This window comes from Cebus imitator, unplaced genomic scaffold, assembly GCF_001604975.1.
Source record: "Cebus imitator isolate Cc_AM_T3 unplaced genomic scaffold, Cebus_imitator-1.0 Scaffold130, whole genome shotgun sequence".
NCBI lineage: Eukaryota > Metazoa > Chordata > Mammalia > Primates > Cebidae > Cebus > Cebus imitator.
In genome coordinates this window covers 1,341,142-1,348,621 of record NW_016107445.1, presented here as the reverse complement: position 1 = coordinate 1,348,621, position 7,480 = coordinate 1,341,142, and the positions used below count along the sequence as shown (strand labels likewise).

The 7,480-nt window shown below is 35.2% G+C and overlaps 1 pseudogene; it reads left to right on the top strand.

Annotated features, from left to right (window-relative positions):
• LOC108312867 overlaps positions 1-448 on the top strand; it is a 9,997-nt pseudogene extending 9,549 nt beyond the window's left edge.
• The last annotated feature ends 7,032 nt before the right edge of the window (positions 449-7,480 follow it).

Genomic DNA, 7,480 nt, shown 5'->3' with positions numbered 1-7,480 from the left:
ATATATATATATATATATATATATATGCACACTTGAGAAGAGAAGCCTGTAAATGATGAAGATAAAGGTGACTCAGGAGTTGATACCCAACACAGTGAAGGAAATGCTGATGAAGAAGATCCACTTGGACCTAAATGCTACTAGGACAAAACTAAATCCTTCTTTGATCATGTTTCTTGTGAAGACTTTTGAGAATGGAGGCTAACCTGGGCTGAATAAAGAAAATTAAATGCTAAAACATTTGGAATCCCAATTTGTCCAAACTGTGACCGTGGGAGATGCAGAGGCAGAGGAATCCTTGGTTTTTGTGGTGGCAGAGGGCATGGTGGTAGCAGATGTGGTACTTTCACCATCCCTCGAGGATTTTTCAGTGGATTCAGAGGAGGTCATGGGGGTAAGGGAGTTTTCAGATTTCGAATATAGGAAAGACAACAAAGTTGCTGCATAGTCTACAAACAAGTCTTTGAAAATAGGTGAATTTTCAGCTCTTCATGGTTCTGAAAATTGATTTCAGTTTTTGCGAAGTGTGGAGAAGTGAATTTGCTGTACATTTGTCGTCAGCACTGGGTTTTGTTTTTTGTTTGTTTTTCTGCTTAATTTCAAAGATAAATGCTGTTATTTTTTGGTGAGGAGAAAGACTAATCTTAAGTAATGAACATAAAATACATTCAGAATAGCAGAAGGTTAAGTCATTTCTTATTACAGTTAAACTAAAGCAGCACTTCAGTGGGAATTATAAGTATTTTTTTCATCACTGACAGTATATATTTTTTAATCACTAAATCATATTTGGCAATTGCAAGTTGCCTGCAGATAGGGCTGTAAGACTGTGTTTGGGGCCACAGAAAGTTGTGTGTGTGTGCATGTGTGCATCTTTCTCCTTTCTTTTGGGGAATCCTACAATATGAGGTGGCTTATTTAATCAGTTAAGGTGCTGGATAGCAGAGAATTTTCAGTCAACTAGGTACACACAGTAAATACTGTTTCTGAGGCAAAGGTAACTTTTTCAAGTAGTTGTAAAATTCCATTGCCAAAGAAACAGTAGGAACTTTGTATAGCCACATAAAAAGCAACTAAATTTTTAAAGAATAATTATTTTAAAGCCAGCAAAAGAAAACAGAAACAGCAACAACAGAAATGCTGATTTTATTGTCTATGCTCAGGGTAATGTCTGCCTTGGTATTCAGAATGTTGTGAAAATACAAAAGGATTTTTTGTGTCTTCCTATTTTTTTCTGCATCAGATCACTTTGTATCATCTTCTCATTTATAAATTGGGAAATAATATTATGTACTTCATATGGTGGTTGTGAGATTTCCTTGAATTAATATATGTGAAGCTATGAACACAATGCCTAGCATAAGATCATTAACAGTCATCAGCAAGGAAGAAATTCGAGAGCGATTGGGATGGACGTGTCTGCAGCCATACGCAGGATTTCCTTGAACTCTTACGTTCATCTAAGTCCTTGGATCATGTATATGTGAGCAATAGTAGCCAAAGTGAACTGTGGATATCTCCCTCTTTCAGCTAACTTCAATCACTGCTTCTGAGTGAACATTTGAGGCTGTGTTTAGTGAGGGATTCAAGGCTTTTATGCTTCATGGTGGGGTGAATTGGATTCTACATCAATTTCTTAATTAAAATTATGAAAAATATATAAATTTCACATGAAAAAAGGACTATGACTCATTTGTTCATCCCTGTACCTCAGCCCATGGCACACTGCCTGGTGTATTGCAGGCACTCAAAAAATTTTGTTGAATGAAGAGGTCAGTTAATGGAATTAAATGACTAAGACATGATTTGTTTTTCTTACCTTTAGAAGATACCCCAGAGATGAACTCCCTTTTTTGAGAGAAATTACCCTATAGTTGATTTTATTACAAAGAAAATGATCCCTTTTTTATATTAATTTATTTCTTTGCAACAGATTCAGTTTAAGTAATTGGGAATAAATTCTTGTTAATATATGACATTGTTAGAAACATTCTATCTCATTTGAAAATCATCTAATAGGATAAAATGACATTTCACAGGTGTTGACTGTATGCCAGACACAGTTCTAAAAGTCTCAAAAAATAAAATATGCATTTCATAAGTGCAATGTAGAATCCTTGATTGAATCTTGAAATGGAAAAGGAGTATTAGGGGAAAAATAGACAAAATTTGAATAAAATCTGGAGTTTGGTTAATTGCAATGTATCACTGTTGGTTTCTTAGTTTTGACAAATGTGTCAAAATTAAGGTCAAGTCATTTCTTATGTACATTGGGATGTACACATCTGGAAGTTCTCATATACCTCTAACCCTATTTCCCCTATCGTTACTCTGTTACATTACCATTTGTAAGAGAATACAAATGTGATCAAAACTAAACACTTCTTTGATCATATTTCTTGTGATGGCTATAGAGAATGGAGACTAACCTGGGCTGAAGAAAGAAGATTAAATGCCTAGATCACACCACTGCACTCCAGCCTGGCGACAGAGTGAGACTCCATCCCCCACACCCCCCGCCAAAAATTATTCATTTATTTAATCCTTAAAACAAGCCTATGATACAAGTAGCATTGTTGGCTCCTTTTACAAGTAAGAATTCAAAGTATAGGGTTAAGTTATTCCTCCAGGGTCAGCAACTGTCATCCATTCCAAGATACTGGCATCTTATTCTAGGTTGCAGTGGTCCTCAACATTTTTGTCACCAGGGACTGGTTTCATGGGAGATAGTTTTCCCACGGTTGGGAGGGACAGAGGTTGCAGGGATGGCTTTGGGATGAAACTGTTCTACCTCAGATCATCAGGCATTAGTTAGATCCTCATAAAGAATGTGTAACCTAGATCCCTCCCATGTGAAGTTCACAATAGGGTTTGCACTCCTATGAGAATCTAACGTTGCCACTGATTTGACAGGAGGCAGAGCTTAGGTGGTAATGTTTGCTCATCTGGCACTCACCTACTGCTGTGTGGCCCAGTGCCTAACAGGCCACAGACAGGTGTTGTTCTGCAGCCTGGGTATTGGGATCCCTGCTATGTTGTACACTTTTAAAACAATATGCATTCCTTTATCTCCTGACTCAAGTGATCAAGAAGTCATTCATGAAGCAGATGTAATCACAGCTCAGTAAATCATTCTGTCTTCTGAGACTCTAGTCATATGGCCAATGATTGACTATTTTTGTTACAATGGTATTCCCTATGAAACCTAGGCTAGATGCTGCTGATTCTTGATTTCAGAATGTCACACAATCAACCACTACCATGGCTACAAATTCTAAGCTGAGTCCATTTTAATTGATTCTCATGATCATGTGTTAAATTCCTTAATCCAAGGCTGAAATGTTGAATTCTGCAGTCATTTGGGGGTTGTGAAGGCCATTGTCCTACCTCCCTGTACTGGTACATGTCCCACTACCCTCTGTGTGGGTCATACTGTGCAAATATCATGCATTCATGCTTTCCCCATTAAGCTGTCCATAAAAAATGCCGTTTCTGAAGAAAAACTGAAAGGTGCAGAGAAGAAAAACACTAAAGCAAAAAAACTCTCCAGAAAAAAGTAAATCAAAAAATTTCTCATAAACTTTAAAGACTAGAACCAGAACTTTAAGCTTAGAGGTAGCTAATATGTTCCAAATAATCTTATTGTACAGCAGTCAAAAAACCTCTTTATTCTTTAATGAGTATTTCTAGCTGCTTTCTTACACCCTTAAAAACTTTATGTTTTGCCTGCACAGCTGCAACTATGACCACAGGCCACTTCTTTTTCTCATTATATTGCCCACCTATTTGTAACAATATCCTTTATTGTTTCCTTAACCACAAACAGCACTGGAGGAGAAAGAAACTATTGCTCTCTTATTTATTTCAATATGACAGATGAAAATGCTTGGGGGAGGTGCACGAACACGAAGAGAAAGGTTTTTTTTTCTTCACTCTTTGATGCTACTATTTCAAAGCACATTTGCACTTTTTTCTTGGTTTTTGTTTTAATTTGACCAATGAACATTTACAAGATTTGCAATGTATTGGGAAAAATGAGATTATCAACGTTTTAAAAAAATCTATGTGCAAGTTCAAATTTTATCTAAGAAGACTGTATTACTTCTCCATAGATTTAGATTATTGATTAAAACATTTAATGCATTTCTGCTGGACTCATTTTTCTTCTGAAAACATTTCTTGCTTTCACCTAAAATATGGTGAAAATAAATGCTTATTGTAAGTTTTAGGAAATTCATTTATCCCTAAGAAATATATTTCTTGTTATGTACTTGATTTATTATTTTTTTGAACAAATTGCTTAATAACTTTTGAACTTAGATATTTACGGATATGTATTTCCTTTGATTAAACGTACCTAAGAAGATTTAATTTAAAAAAACTGGAATAAAATTATATAGGGGCTCATTGGAAATCAACCAAAATTGAGTGTAAAATTAAAAAATCTTCAGGCAGTTGCAGAAACAACCTATCTTGATCTTGGTGTGAAATTTTCTGGTGCTGCTGCCAATCCTGTTACCATGGCCCCAGGGTCCTTTAGTTCTGTTCTCTCCTCACCTGTCCCATTACTTTCCCTTCCTCATCTCCCTTTTTCTACTTCTAAACACATACACTGGCTAAAGTGGCGAACAGGAAAAGGACAGTGCATTTCTGCTTGCTTTCTCTCTGCATTTTCTATTTTCTGACCACAAAGTGGCTAGAGATGCCTCATATAATCAAAAATAGTTTTAAATGTGTGTTTGTTTTTGTCCAGGATAATGCTATTAGTTTGCCCATTTTTTTTTTGCTGTTGGCTGTAAGCTCACACAAATTGTAAATATCCTGCATAAACACACTGTGTATTTTTTTCTCTCTTAGCACTTAGTATCATATTTTGCTACAGTCTGTCATTAAGATACCATTTAACATACACATATACATTTTCCAGCAATTATCATTGTAACCTATGCTTGACTGAAAAATATACTGAAAATAATAGTCTACTTTTCTACAAGCTCATTTAACTTATGTTGTTATATTTAAGGTATATGCCTTAAACACCCCACTTGACACAGCTAAGCCCAACCCACTTTTTACTGTCAGCCATGAGTTCTGCATCTTCCATTAAATGTCACTGGTCCATTCCAGCTCTTGTCGCCTCTTCCTTTTCTCCTTCCTTTTATTTTCTGATTCTTGTGACTTATACTTTAATGTCAATCTTTTGGCAGACAATCTTATTGTCAATATATGACTAACTTGTGTAATATAGATACTGAGGTCTATATATACTTTATTTACCTTATAAAAATTTGTATATGCTCAAACTAGATCTTGAGTTTCATCAAGGTGGTGACTGTGTCTTATATTTGTTGTTCTCTGTTTTCTAACAGTGAAAGGTGTCAGTATATTATGGTTGATAACTACAAACCCTCTGTGGACAGGAACAAATTAAGATATTCTACTTGATTACCTATATGGTAACTTAGAGTTGTTCAAATGTCTTGAACAGAAACATAAACAACCTTGAATCAAATTTTAAAATTATTTTCTAATGATTGATGGAAACCACAAACTATAGATAGAAAATGGCTCTGGACTTCTCAGTACTGACCAACAGGAAAATAGGTACCAGAAAGAATGAAGACTTTTACATCAGGTGTTTTTAGAAGGGACTCACGGTTACATGAGTAGAGTTATGACATCAGAGTGGTGTGTTCGTCCAAGGCTGATAAGGAGCCTTAACTTGACAAGATAAACAAGAGTGAATCAACTAAATTACCTTTGTGATTTTGACATATCCTCTGATGATGAAAAATAATCACTGTCTCAGGGTTAAAGTAATGACTCAGCTTCCAGAAATTGACGTGGGAATGTCTAGATTTGGGAAGAATAATATTTCACATTCCATAGGCTATCCCCATTTAAGTGCGAATAGCTAGAGTAAATGATTGTGGGCATCTGAGCTGTGATGAGAAAGAGAAAGGGTATAATCCACACAGCTTCAGAGACATTATCATCATCACAAAAGGCCTTTGGACTTGGCATTTATGCCTTTCTGTATACTAGCAGCTGTGGAAATATAGTCCAGGAAGGATGATTTCAAATTTAGATTAGAATATGCAAGCAGTAAACAAGCAGATATTATGTTATGTAGCATAAGAGAGCATTACATTTGCCACTCTGCCATTGAAGGTTAATAACTTGAGCATGAATGACTCCACAGAGAAAAGTTAATACATTTTCCAAGCATTTTATTCTGATTGTTGCAATGATCTAGCAAAGGCAAAGTAAATAGTTCTGTCATTACACTTGCCTTACAATGCCCACACATATAATATTGTGTTATTCTCTATGCCAGATAATGTTCAAAACTTGGTTATGTATCAAGAGAACTTCAACAATCACTTGGACTGTACATTTTCAGAATTACTTTAGTATCTTACTGTCTTTCTTGAAAGAAAAAAAAGGGGAAAAGAAAAATGCTGCTCCGTGTACATACATAAACTGACAGTCATTATCACAAAGGCAAGAGAATGAAAATAGAACACATCATACATCTGCATTCCTTGCTGTTTACTCTGTTATCAAATTAGCTGAAATGAGATACCTATGTAGCTCATGGACATTTCCTAGGCAACCATCATTTTTTTATTTGAAATTTTACCAAGGTCTTAGAATTCTTAAGATAAGCTGCAAAGAGTCAAATGCAAGCATAGGAGGGAAAAAAAGAGAGAGAGAGAGAAAACAACTTTTGATATTTTTAAGACCTAAACCCTGAGATTGCATAATGTTTTGAGGCAAAGAACTCCAAATATCCATTCCACACATAGTTGGAAATGATGTGTGTGTGTTTGTGTGTTGGAGATGGGTACGTAAGAGGGGTAGAACAAATTGCTTACTTTAGTTACACGATTCCTCAATCAAAGAACAGTTGCTATGTTTCATCTTTATAACTGTTTGCTCCAGTTTTTCAAAAGCACAAATAATACGAAATTCTATTCTTTCTAATTTAGCTTGATACAGATTTTCTATTGAGCTTTTCACCTTTATGGTAGGTATCATGTAACTGGGACAATCCTTTGCATAAAGAAAGTGCAAGACATATTTTATTTCTATAAATCTTGGTATTCTGCATCTCCTTTCAATTGCTTTTTCATGGCAGGAATTTTTCTTCCTTATCTTTATATCCTTAAATCCTACCAGTGTATACCTATACATTATTATATAACCATTGGGCAAGAATGATAGTTACACTTCTTTTTGCTCTGTCTGCAAATATCTTCTCTCAGGTAGAATATTCCAAAACTATAAATGTAGTTTCCATAAAAATAATATATATAATTATATTATCTCACAAGCTTATGATAACCAATGTTTTAGTTAAAAATTCAGCCCCATTACCACAATTATTTCTTCTATCTCTCCAGGAGCTTGGTTCAGCAGTCACACCTAAAGGTCTTGCATAATTTGAAATTATTAACAGTCAACTGGGTTTGAAGGT